This window comes from Falco rusticolus, chromosome 17, assembly GCF_015220075.1.
Source record: "Falco rusticolus isolate bFalRus1 chromosome 17, bFalRus1.pri, whole genome shotgun sequence".
Taxonomy (NCBI): domain Eukaryota; kingdom Metazoa; phylum Chordata; class Aves; order Falconiformes; family Falconidae; genus Falco; species Falco rusticolus.
In genome coordinates this window covers 3,480,466-3,493,851 of record NC_051203.1, presented here as the reverse complement: position 1 = coordinate 3,493,851, position 13,386 = coordinate 3,480,466, and the positions used below count along the sequence as shown (strand labels likewise).

At 57.1% G+C, this 13,386-nt stretch overlaps 1 protein-coding gene across 3 annotated transcripts in view; it reads right to left on the bottom strand.

Annotated features, from left to right (window-relative positions):
* The window catches only part of FOXP4 (forkhead box P4), a 62,016-nt gene extending 55,730 nt beyond the window's left edge, over positions 1-6,286 (bottom strand). For 2 of the 3 annotated variants that reach the window (XM_037410614.1, XM_037410616.1), the window contains exon 1: positions 6,200-6,286. The gene's annotated coding sequence lies outside the window, so the exon portion shown is untranslated. Of the gene's footprint in view, positions 1-5,060; positions 5,249-6,199 lie in introns of those variants that run through there. The other variant, XM_037410615.1, reaches the window with a different exon arrangement.
* Between the last annotated feature and the right edge of the window lie 7,100 nt (positions 6,287-13,386).

The window sequence follows — 13,386 nt, the reverse complement described above, 5'->3', positions numbered from 1 at the left end:
GGGCATTCGTTCCCCAGCAAAACCACTCCGGGGGACGGCATCTCCCGGAGGCTGGGAGCTGCCCAACAGCCCGCACAACGCACGCAGAGCACATACCCATCACATGGAGACCTTCCTCCTCCTCCTCCTCCTCCCTGGGGGGCTGTGGCTCCCCTGCTCCCAGTCAGCCTCACGGCCCAGCCCAGTGCTTCCCAGCTTTCCCAGCTCTGGCTGCCCAGTGCCAGCACCCAGCCGAAGCCGGTCACGTGGAGAAGGTTTGCCAATGAGGCACAATAAACAGCTTCCAAACCACCCGTGGGATTTCCTTCCCCCTCTAGCACCCTAAAAAGAAATTTTTTTTTTTTTTTTGCACCTTTCCACGGTTTTGCAAGTAATCTTCCAAAGAAAAGTTTCAGCCTTTTCCTTCCGATAAACACACCCAGGAGCCGCCAGCAGAGTCGGGACCAGGTGAAATTTCCTCCCACAGCCACCCACCACTCCCTATTTTGCTAAAAAACCGGCATGTTTGTGCTGCTAATCCGGACCCGGCACGCAGGAGGAGGTTTCCGCCGGAACACGCCACAGACTTTTCGCCAACTTGCCAGGGCACGAGCGCCGGGCAGCAATACCACCTCACTTTACCCAAGAGTGGATTGCAAACACAGGCTTTTTTTTCTCCCTAAAAAAAAAAAAAAAATTAAAAAAACCAAACCAAAAAAAAACCCAAACCAGAAGAGAGGATCCCGACTCCCTGTGCCAAGTGCTTCGCGCATGCCGGGCTCACTTGCCCCAGTATCCAGGTACCGTTACTGCCAGCCCCATGCCCACGTCTGCGCTGCCGGCGCAAGGCATCGTAATCCCTTAATGACTTCCCTCCAGCTCCGTCCCCAGATCTAATCTCTCCTCCAGCAGGATCTTTATAAAATAATAACGTGGCGGACGGACGGGTTGCCTTTTCCTCCGCAGCATCGCGCTGCCGACCTCTGAAGGGAGCAGCTCTCCTCCGCCGCCGCTTCTGCCTCGTAATTCTTCCCTTTCCCTGATGCCGTTCCACTCGCAAACACCTTTTTGTCACGGGCAGTCTGATTACCAGCAACATGTTTTATCACAGGGGCTCGCCTCTGCGATTGCCAAAAGGGGTTTATATTAGGAAAAATTGGAAAAAAAATCCCAAACCCCAGCACAAACACAACCCTCGAGTGGTGTCTTCACTGTATTTTACACACTTGCAGCAGAGGAAAAAGAAAAATTAGGAAGTTTTTCAAGCTGCACCCAGCCCCATCTTGATCTACAAGTTATATTTGACTTTAAAAGGTGCAGCACCGTGAGCAGGGGGAGGGGGAAGGTTTTGTAAGATGATAAAATGGGTGCGAGCCCTTCCCCACACCGCTCGCCCATCAGCTGGCCGAGGAGGGAGCTGTAGTGGCCGAAGCCCCCGCGGCTGCTTGGAGGGGCCGGCAGGGACCAGCCCGACAGGGTCACAAGCCACAGGGCAACTCACTGCAAACGTGACGGCACAGCCCCCCGTTTTATTGCCAAGTGTGTAGCTACCCCCTCGTCTCTCTCAGGTGCACCGGGGGGCTCCCGAAGTGGCACACTGAGGATTTTTACACCTTCGGAGGCAAACGTATGGGTTTCCAAGCTTCGAGCGCATTTGTGGATTTATTTCCCCCCTTTTCCCTTCCCTCTCCTGCTAACACAGCGCTTGACCCTCCGTGGGGAGGATGCCCACAGCACGACCCCGCCGGGGCAGTACCCCCCAGCCCCCCGTAACCCCCGCGGCCGCGCCGGAGGAAGGAGCTGGAAATCAAAGAGGACGGGACAGGAAATTTCAAGTTTCCACTTCCAGAAGTGGCAGGTGATGCCGAGGCAGCAGCAGGGTCATTCCGGGAGCCCCGGTGCTGAGCGGAGGATAAAGCCAGGATGGCCCCCAGGGAGGAGGTGGGAGCCCCCCACGCAGCCGGGGAGATGCTGGGGTGTGAGCAGTGGGGAGCATCCCCACCAGACCCGCACAAACCCGCCAGCCACAACCTGGGGCGGGGGAAGGGGGGGGGTCTCCCACGCTTCGAAACCACCGTGGGCAAGGGGGACGAAGGACGAAAACCACCCCAGTTCTCCCTTCCATAAATAAAGAGAATTCCTCCAAATTCCCGAACGCCACGCAAAGAGCCACAAACGCGTATTACTTTTAAACGAGCAAAAGAAAAGCCGGGGGGCTGCGGGCTCTCCCGCCTTCCTCCCGTCGGAAGAATGAGCCCCGTTCCCGGCCGGGGGCACAGCTCACCCCCCACCTTGTCGCTACAAAGGCGAACCCAGCGTTGCACCTCTCCTCCTCCGGCCTCGCTCCCCCCTTCCAGACCAACAAGAAAAGAGGAAAGAGGGGGGGAAAAGAAAAATAAAATAAAAGAAGAAACCCCCCTGAAAGCCAGAGCTTTGCCACCCCCCTTTCCCCCCAGCCCCACAGCGAGACACAAACATCAGCAGACTCAAAGCATCCCCCTCTCCAGCGGCGGAGAAGAAAAGCTCCCGGGCTCTCCGGGCAGCAACTTCACAACTGAGTGCACTCGCATTCCTGCCGGGTTATTAGGAGAGAAAGGGCGAGGGCCCGGAGTAGATATTTTAGTGTCACTTGATTTTATACATTGCACAGATTTATATATTTTTTTTTTTCAACCCACCCTGCTCTTCCCTTCTCAAAGGAGGACGGAAAACCTACAGTCACCCGTCTTCCAGGGAGGCGACTAGGGCTGGACACGGCGTTTACAGAGACTTTTTACATTATTTTTCTTTTCCAAAGTATCAGCCCCCTCCCCGCCTCCCCCCAGCAGCAACTTTAATCTGTTTTATTTCATTTCGCTCTGTTTGCTCAGCCTCCTGCCCCCCCCTCCAGCACAGTCCCAGCCCTCCCCTCGCTTTCTCCACCGCCACCTCCTTCGGGGGGCACCTACCGCTCCCCCTGACCCCTCCGGGCAACGCAGGTTAAGGAGGGGGGGGTCCGTGCTCATCCCCTTCTCTCACATACACCCCCCCCACACTCCCCCTGATGAGTCCCAGCTTCGCACCAGCCAGTTTCTGGGCGCGCTTTGGCTTTTATCACTGGAGCGATGCTCGACCCGGGTATCCCCATCCCCACGCCAAACACCCCAGCACAAGGAGCTGGGGCAGGATAGGGGTGGGGGGAGGAAACCCACAACAAAACGCCCACAACAACTAATACATACAAATTAAAAAAATAATAAAAAAATAGGGAGCATCTCGAACCAGTAGGTCCCGACCATTATTTTGAAGCAGAAGGGCTGGGGAAGGCTCTTCCCCGCCTCGACCCCAGCCCCAGCACCACAAAGGGCAGAAGAAAAGCAGGAGCCGGAGCCACCGAGGGCTCCGCAGCCCTGACAAAAGCTCCCCAGCTCAGCACAAGACATTCCGTCCCTTCTCCCTCACATATCCCCCCTTCCCAGTTTGATTTCAGTGACCTGGAGTGGGGGGAAAAAAGAAAGAAAAAAAGAAAAAAGGGGGGAAGGGGGTAATTCTCTCAGATCTCTTTTCTCCATCCACCCACTCCTGGGGTCTCGTTGGATTTATTTTTTTTTTTTTTTATGGACTTGAAGGTGGGGTGGAAATTACAACCAAAAAATAGATCGTAATAAATTAAGAGTTAGATTTCACAAGAGCCTGAGACTTCGCTACATTTAATTGCGAATACCGGGAGGCACGAAAGGGAACACAACACGTCTCTGCGAACACACAAGGACCAGGGTCACACCGCCTGCGCGAGACACATGTTGGCTTGATTTAACATCAAATGCCTGTTCCTCCAGCATAACATATTTCTCGTGTAAATTTTTAACACACAAGAAGAAATTTGTAAAAGTAAATCCTACTTCTGGTTTGGGTTAAAAACAACCCAACCTTTTCATACAGAAACTAATAACATTTTTATTGTATGCCCCACAGCTTTACAATGCTTGCGGAAAAGTGAGGTCTTAATCCGACGCTAAGTTGGTTCTGAGTGTGGTAAAAGGCAAATCCCTGGGAATCGCGGTCTCCCAGCCAGACCGATGGCGATGGAAGAGCTGCCCGAAGCCGACGAGCGATCCCAGGGAGGAATTCAGACACAAATTCCTCTAGGACTATATTAAGAGCAGCAAAAAAAAAAAATCCCAGCGCAAGTTTTCAAAGCGGGCGCTTCCCAACCACTACTCCGAGCAAAGTGGAGTTTGCAGATGCCTGTGAATTATTCCTGCTTTCTCCTACGCACATTTTTCATTTGTATTAAAAAGTGCACAGGAAGGGAAAGAGGGAGAGAGACAACCCTCCGCTTATATTTTTATTTTTCAAAAGGGGAAAGGAAAAGAAAAAAAAAAAAATCACTCCCAAATGGAAAAAGAAAAACCAATTACACTCCACTTGTTCTCTCCTATACACACCTTCGAAACGCGCCTGCCAACTCAAAACAGATTTCCTACCACCAAAAGAAATATTCCGAACAAATCTGCTGCTCAGGCAGCACTTTCTGAAGTGCCTTTTCTTTTTTAGCGGGAGAGAGGGGGAGAGGGGAGAAGAGACAGAGGCGCGTTTGTTTATCCCACAGCCGGGAGAGATGGATCAGGGAAGAATAGAAGGATCTGAACTTTGCCAGGGTTGGGAGAGCATCTCGCAACGAAGGCGGACACCGGGGTGGGAATGGGATGAAAGAGGCTGCTCCAGGCGACCCGCCGCCAGCCTCGCCAAACCGTGCGTGCCCGGGAATTTCTGAATTTCCAGAAGCCAAGTCCATCATCCCAACTCTTTCCAAGCACATGCTTAGCGCCGACAGCACGAGTAGCCGCTGCCCGGCGGGGTCCCAGCCAGCTCGCCGGGACCTCCCGCAGGCAGCCGGCATCGTGTCCAGTTATAAAGACCCCCCTAAATCCTTGGAAAAACCACCCCCACCCTCGCTCCCTGTTCCAACAAAGCCACACCGAAGCTCCTCAAACTTTGCAACCGGGTGGAACACAAGCACGGGTGAAACGCGGGGCAGCGCTGCACCGCGCAGCCGGTGCCCTCAACCCCCGCCCCCCCCCCCTCGCCGGAGTCCAAACCTGCGGGAATTGCTCGGGAATATTCTCCAGCTCCATCCGAAGCCAGCCATTTGTCCTCCTCGCCCCTCACCTCGCCGGCCGGGTTAGGATGTGGGAGGCGGCGGATTCCCGGAGCGGTGGCCGGGCTGGCGGCAGGTTGACGGGAACGGCGGCTGCTCCCAGGAATTGCAAAACTTGGGGCTGGCTGATCCCCCCCCCAGGGAGGCAAATCCACGGGGGGGGGAGGGCTGGGGGGGACTGAGTTAAAATGCAACGGGACGGGGGATGGGGAGAAAAAAAAAAAAAGGGGGGGTGGGGGGGAAACCCACCCAAGCCTCTCAAGCAGCCGGGATTAAAAGCAAACGGGAGAGAAAAGGAGGATGAGGGGGGAAATGGGATGGAACGACAAAGCGAGCCCCTGGGGCGGCCGGCGGGGCAGGGGCGGCCGGGTCCCCCCCCCTACCCCCGGCTCAAAGCCGCCCGGCGCGAAGCCCCCCCCGGGGGTGCGGGACCCCCAGGCGCCGCAGCAGCGGCAGCTCCGGCCCCGGCAGCGCGGCTCTCCCGGCGGCAGCGCAAGTTTCCCGGTGCTCGACCCCCCCCGCCCCCTTCCCCCGAGGGGGCTGCCCCCCCTCCCCCCTTCCCTCCACCGGCCGCCGAAACGCCTCGGGGGGGCGGCTGAGACCCCCGCGCCCGCCGCCGGCGGGGCTGCCCCGGGGGCGCAGCGAGGACACCCCCCCTCCCCAAAACAACGGGACCCTCCGCCCCCCCCGCCTCCCCCAGCCCCCGGCCCCGCTCCCTTTGTCCGGCAACAAACTTCCGAGCGCGGGGGGACGGCGCCGCCGCGCTCCGCGGGAGGGGGGGGACATGCAGGGCGGCCCCCCCCCGCCCCACACCTGCTGGCGGGGACCTGGGGGACACCCCCCCACCCCGACACGACACCCCCCCCGCCACCACCAGGCGCGGTGGGGCGGAGGCACCGCGCACCCCCGTGGGGCCACCCGCGGGGCACGGACCCCCCCCGGCCGCGCTCCGCTCTCACCCACCTGGTCGCGCCGAGCGCCGGGGTCCGCGGCGAGGGGAGGGGGGGCGCCCCCCCCAACACCCCCCACCCCACCCCCCCGCAGCCCGCCCACCCACTCCACCCCCCCCAGCCCCCGCACCTTCCCCAAACTTCGACGGGGCGGCCGCGGCGGGGCTGCGAGCACTAGGAGCGGCGCGGCATGGCGGGGGGCTGCGGGCACCGGCGCCGCCGCCCCTGCCCCGCTGCGGCTCTGGGCGCGCCGGGCCGTGCAGCGCGGGCAGCCCGGGGCCGGGCCGGGGCCGTGCGCGCCGCGCTCAGGTCCGGCTCGGCGCGGCGGCGGCGCGGCGGCAGCGCGGGGGCCGCCCTACCATAGTTCCTCTAAAGCAGGTGCAGCCGCTTTCCCCGCCCGCACCACCCCCCGCACCCCCCCCCCCGCTCTCTCCCTCCTCCCCCAACCGGCGGAGGGTGGGTGGGTGTGCGTGCCCCCCCGCTCGCGCTTTTGAGGAGGGGGGAGATGCCCCCACCCCAGTGCGACGTGCCCCAGTCTCTGCCCCTCCGCGTTTTTCCTCATTAACGCCTGCGCTAATTGGTTTCTGCTGCTTTTGGTGTCCCCCTCCCCGAGCGCGGCGATGCCCCAGGGCTGGGTTGCGACGGGGAAACTGAGGCAGGGGGCAGCGGGGAGCTGGGCGGTGCCGGGGGGGCACACCTCGACCCACAGCGTGAACGGGGACACAGGCGCTGACCCCAAATTACAGCTGGAACAGTGAGGGGCTGAGCCTGTGACCCCCACAGCCCCCAGCCCGGCTCTGTCACACCCCAACATCCCGTCCCACCAGCACAGATCCGGTCCCCAGAGCCCCCAGGGGAGCAGAGTCCGTGCCAGGGTGCTGGACCCAAACCATCACCCAGGTGCTGGACCCAAACATCTTCTGGATGGAGGCTCCAAACCTCCGTGAGGATGCTGGACCCAAACCATTAGCCAGGTGCTGCACCCAAACCATCTCCTGGGTGCCAGATCTAAACGATTGCTCGGGTGCTGGACCCAAACCATTGCTCAGGCACTTGGGTGCTGGACCGAAACCACCACCTGGGTGCTGGACCCAAACATCTTCTGGGTGCTGGACCCAAACCACTTTCTGGGTGCTGGACCCAAACCATTAGCCAGGTGCTGCACCCAAACCATCTCCTGGGTGCCAGATCTAAACGATTGCTCGGGTGCTGGACCCAAACCATTGCTCAGGCACTGGGTGCAGGACCGAAACCACCACCTGGGTGCTGGACCCAAAGCATCTCCTGGGTGCTGGACCCAAACCATCACCCAGGCGCTGGGTGCTGGACCCAAACGACCACCTGAGTGCTGGATCCAAACCATTGCCCAGGCACTGGGTGCTGGACCCAAAACCATCACCCAGGCGCTGGGTGCTGGACCCAAACCATCACCCAGGTGCTGGACCCAAAGCATCTCCTGGGTGCTGGACCCAAACCATCACCCAGGTGCTGCACACAAACGGGCACTGGGGCCACCACCAAGCAGATCGGGGGAATGCAGCCAGCTGTGGAGGGGGGCTCGGGGCCCTGGCCTTGCCGCTGAGGCTGGCTCGGAGCAGCAGGCTGGGGGGTGCCATTCCCCCCACCCGCAGCCATCCATGTGGGTTGGGGGTGGATGGTCCAAATCTCGCAGAGAAGGAGTGAAACAAAGTTTTCCACGACATGTCAAAGCCGGTATATTTCAACAGCACCAATGTGGGACCACTCTATGTTCTTCTTTTTTTACTTCAAAAGTAGCTTTTTTTGAAATTTCCATTTTATGGACAGATAAAATAGTTTTAAAAGGTGAAATTGGAATGAAAGGTATTTCAACCCACCTGGATTTTTTTCCCCCTATAATTTAATTTTTTACAGGAAAGCTGTTGTTAAAAAAAAAATAATCTGTTCTTGAATTGAAAGCCTGTAGCTGGGAATTTCTGTGGGGTGGAAAAGCTGGTTTCCCCCCCTCCCAGGCTACAAGCTCTGGTGGCCCCAGCATCAGTTTTGCCCCCTTGAAGATCATCCCTCAGAGGACGAGCAGGATGAGCAGGATGAGCTGTTTGGAGGCCTGGGATTTTCCAGAGGGCTCAGCTGGTTTTCAGGCAGCTCCCAGGCTCCAGAGGAGTGTTTGCTGCACACCCACTTCTGCAGAACCAGGTCCTGGTGGCAGGAGCCCGGCTTTCTTGGAAGAGGCCCCCCAGGACCCGTTTCTCGGAAGCGCTGTGCACTGGCGCTGTGTACAAGGTGGGGGCTCTGCTTCCTGCCAGTGCGTTTTCTCGCGGGGAGAGACAGCTTTCCCCTCTCCCTTGCAATGAAAAGAACCGAAAAAACCTCCAGCCAGCCCCCTCCATGCTCCCGGGCAGCTCCTCGGACCCACGGCCGCGGTGGCCGGGCTCTGCATCCCTCAGCATCACCCATGGGACCTCCTGCGGGAACTGGCCTGCCACCTCCCGGGACCCCGCAGCACCCTTGTCGGGGCATTTTCCCCTTGATTTTGCTATTAATTTGCTCAAAAGGGACATTTTAAAGAATCATAGAAAGTGGGGGGAGACACTCAACACTTCTCCATCCTTTCCGCGGTCCAGCTGGAGCAGTATGGGACACCCGGACCCGTTTCAGGGCTGGGTACCACAGGGCAAGAGGGGCAGCTTCGCTCCCCCCCAAGCTTGGACCAGATCCCTCCTGGCACATCACAAACCCACGGGGCGCTGGCAGCTCGAGCCCAGGGCGATGTCTTTGCTCCCCACAAACAGAGGGGCAGCCCCCCGCAGAAATTCACTGCCCTCTCCTGCCCCACCATCATTCTGGGATGTAGCCTTGACCCACAACAGCAAAATGGAGACACCGCAAGTTGCGGCCTGCCCCTGGCTCGGCCGAGACAATTCTCTTCAGGCATTTTTTTTGTGGGTTCAAGGAGTTTTGTTTCCCTCCCAGATACACAAAAAAGCTGTTTTCTCCTTCCCCTCCCCAAGTTTACACCCTAATACCCAGTGTTCTGTCTTTATGAGTTATTCACCCAAATATCAGCCTATGAAAAACAGAATATTTTTTTTTTTTAATCCCAAACTGGCACTTTTCCGAGTGAAAAATAGCTTTGAGTGACGAGCCTCGTCAAACCTGCGCTTGCCCTCTTTTCTCAACATAAGAATAGCCCCTTTGAAGACATCAAATAGCATCTGAGCGGGAAGGATTTGCACAAAAAGACACGGGCAGCCTTCCACCAAGGGGAGTTTGTGAATTGAGCGTGGCCCAAAGATCCCTCTTTGTTCATCTGTGTCAGCCAGGAAAAAAAAAAAACCTAGGAGTGAGCAGGAATCTGGGTGAGGAGATGTGGCTTGACCAGGCTTCAGCCAGGGTTTTGTATGGCACCTTGCCCGGTGGGATTCGGTCCCCGAGGGACCACCTTGCCTCCGCCACAGCTGATGGCTGCAGGGACAGCAGGGATGCTGCAAAGGTGGCCGGGAGGTTCCTGGGAAGGTGACAACAGGAGAGACCATGGGGGATTGTGATACAGTGCTGAACTCCCCAAAGAGAGAGAGAGAGTGAAAAAAAAGGGAAAAACTTCCTTTTGTTCTGCAACAGGCAAAGCACCTTCAGGAGGGGATGGGGCAGCAGGATTTATAGCTCTTAGGTTAAACGTTTTGCATCATGTCTGGTTAGAAAGCACCGAGACACGTGGCTGTAGGACCAGGAGTTGGTGTGGGGCAAGTGACGGCTCTTAGGAACATCCCACGTTCCACCTCTTCCAAGCTCACCCTCACTCCTATGCTTCTGCGATCGATCCCCAAACTCTTACCTGTGGGAAATCGCTTTTCCTGGCAAAGTTGTTTGGGGTTTTTTTCTCCTTCAGAAAGCGTCTGCTCTTCCAACCAGAATGCTGAAAACCTTTGAAAAGTGAAAAATTTCAACCGAAGGTTCTCGCTCCTGAGCTTGCCTGGGATGGAAACATTCTCAGCTTGCTGTAAGGTTGACAGAAAGCTGAAATCTTCCGTGGAAAAGGTCAGTTTAGGTTTGTCTTAAGTCCTACTCAAGACAAAGCAGCTCTGAACCAGGCAGTACCCTCATCCTTCCAGGAGAGTCCTCTCCAAGCCGAAACCCAAAGCCACTTGCCACAGGTTATGGGTTGGCCATTTCTGCCAAATGGGTGGTGCAGAACATCTCATTTGTTTTCTAATTTTTGTTCTATGGGAAGGGTAACTTTGAAAGGAAAACCTGACTTTTTAAAAGATGCTTATATAAAAAAATCTGTATTTGATGATGCAAACAAGTCCCCTGAACCCTCCTCTGCTTCCTGCCTTGTCTCGGGTTCTCTCCCTCCCTCTTCCAAGGCAAAATAAAGAAAAAAGCATATGGGATGAAGAAAAAGAAGACAATTGGGAATGGGAAAATAGGGATAATGAGGGAAGAAAGTTACTTTTTCCCTTCCAGAGTAGTGTTTTGAAGAGGGAGCAGTGCATTGACACAGCTAAGCCCCAAATTCCCATCCCTTCCAGGGTGGAAATTTCAATAGATGAGCAAAAAAGCTGTTTTTCCACCCAAATTCCACCAGCCACTTTCATGCAGTTCTTGCAGCACCCTGTGACACCGCGGTGCCAGGCAGCACCCTGAGCCCAGCCCCTGCACCCTCACCTCCCCCGGGGTCCGGGTATGAACCACCTCGGGGTTCATCTCAGCATCACGGCAGGATGCACAGACCCACGGTGAAGGGTGCAGGATCAGTCCCCCAGGGCAAGCCCACAGCTCCAGCTGCTGCATCCGCAGCCAGCACAGGGCTGGCAGAGCCGGGGGTCCCAAGGAGACCCCCAGGGCCCCCGAGGGAGGGTGCTGGCGTGGCCACATGCCTTGCTCAGCCCGTGCTCGCTGGCTGCTGAGCACCCGGAGGAATCCGGCTTTGCCCGGACGTGCTGGCAGGGCCGTGGCCACGCTGAGCTCTTGGACCCCACTCGCCTCTTGCGTAAGGCAAAGAAATGATGCACCGAGTTACTGTAAGTGATGAGAGGCTCCTGGCTCCCTTTTAAAGCGACAGGCTGCTGTCTGTCCGGGCTCTGGCATCACTCCCCCCTGCTCTGCCAGCGTGTCCCCCATCACCCTTGGCCAGAAAACCCCTCGGAGTTTCCTGGGAGAGCAGCCCCCTGGGACGGGGGATCCCGACACCTGCTCCAGAGCTGTCTGCAGAGCAGGGATGTGAAGGGAAATGGGGTGCAGCAACCCAAGCACAGCCAGAGAGCCCAGGCAGGGGCTTTGAAGGCCCTCTGGCTTGCAGCTGTACCGTGCCTCAGTTTCCCCTACTTGCACAGAGAGAGGAAGGTCAGAGAGAGCGGGCTCAGGGGGCTTTAGTGAGCTGAAGCAGCTGGTTAAAGGAGAGACAGCGGAGAGGCAAAACCACCAGCGCCTGCGTGTGCTGCTCCCACACGCAGAGGAGGGGACGTGGTGTGGGGGGCTCCAGGCAGTGACCCGTTTCCCCTCGTGCCTGCAAAGTCTCAGTGCCCGAGAGGAAGGAGCCCGTGAGCGGAGGGGCCACAGATCCCCCCGCTGCAGGGTCCGTGGCACCCCCACGGAGCCGTACCCCCTGCTCGGGAGCTGCCGTGCCATGCCGTGCCATGCCACGAGCACACTGAGACACAGGGACACAGGACACATGGCTTCCCTCTCCCCACCAGCACACACCGAGGGTTTTTTGGTTGGGTTTTTTTTCCCCCGCTTTCCTCTCTTCTCTCTTTTTTTTTTTTTATTTATCTGCTTTTCAAATAACATTACTCATCCAGAGCAGGACGTCTGCATGCACCACTCACCGTGTTTGTCTGCATTGTTTCCTTCGGGGAGATGCTTACCCGCACGTGGTGACTACTTGTCTGAGCCGTCACGGTGCCGAGCGGCGGGGATTACTCATGGTGTAAGGTTTGAGAAAGGAGGGGGGAGGCCAGATTCGGCGCTTTGTCTGCAGTTGTTCATTTCTTACTCTTTGATATTTTTTTCCCTCCTCTCTTTCTTCTTCTGCCAATGCTCTCTACCCTGGCTCTCCGAGCTCCCTCTTCCTTGCTCTTACACCGGGGCCGTAGCATCCCTGCGGGATATAAAATGGCCTTTGCTGTGCTGCCCCATGGGTGCAAAGGGGTCCTGCGTCCCCTCGTACCCCACCAGGAGAACCAGTCCCTCACTTTGGGACGCCCCTGTTCCCACTCTGCCCATCGCCACCGCTCTGCCTGCTCCCATTTCTGTTCACACTTGGCCCAGCTTTGCCCCCTCTCTGCCACCACGTCCGCACCCGGTGCCCGGCCATGCGGCACAAGCTGCTCTGCCCAAGCTGATGCCCAAGACATCCCTCCGTTGCCTCCTCCCAGGGAGACCCAGAGCGGGTGTGTAAATCCTCAGCCCTCCTTAGGCATAACAGCCTGATAGAGGTGGGGAAAAAAAACCATTTCTGGAAAGCCCTGGATCCTTGCTCCAGCCCAGGGGCTCCCTGAAGGGTGCCTGCCAAGGGCTGATGTGTGAATTACCGTGTTTGTGATGCTGGGGCACAACCCGCTGTTTTAAGTGCGTGCTTGGGAAGACTCAACAGAAAAGCATTTGGGACACGGTCCTTCCCTTTCTCCATGCAAAACCGCGGCAGATCAATGAATATTTTAACAAAGAAATATTTCATTAAAAGAGTTGATTGCTTAATGAACTGTCCCTGTGAGCCATCAAAATGCAATGGTGTTTTTTTTTTCCTCCCTTTAACGAAGGCGAAGATTCATATCACGAAGAACTGGCTTATCAAATTACCGTAATAGCCTGTGTAGACCAAGCTCATGGAGCGGTGCGGGGAGGCTGGGGGCTGCCTCACGCCCGGGATGCGACTCCATGGAGTCCACGGGTGTGTTTAGACCATTCCGAACAAGATGGGACCAGACCAGGGTCCCTGGGCACTACTGCAATATGATCCGTAAGTAACAGTGGTTGGGATGGTGTGAGGCAGGTCTGGTTTCCTTTGGGCTGCCAATATTTGAAGGGAAAGAAAGTTATCCACCTTTTTTTCCCCATCCCAAGAATCCCCCATCACCACAGATAATGGGACAGCACCTGGTTCATTAAAACCCAGTTCTGATGTGTGGGTCCAGGAATTCAGCAAAGCTCTGCTGGATCTGCACCGGTGCTCCAGCCTCGTTTACCTGGCTCTCATCTTGGGTGACTCAAACAGAAAGGCATCCAAAAATATATTCGTCTCTCTCTTTATCAGCACTGTTTGCTTGCTTGTGTGCCCTGATGAAAACAGCTGAGTGCTTCCCATCGCTCCTGCTGCTTCCCCTGGGGCTGCCG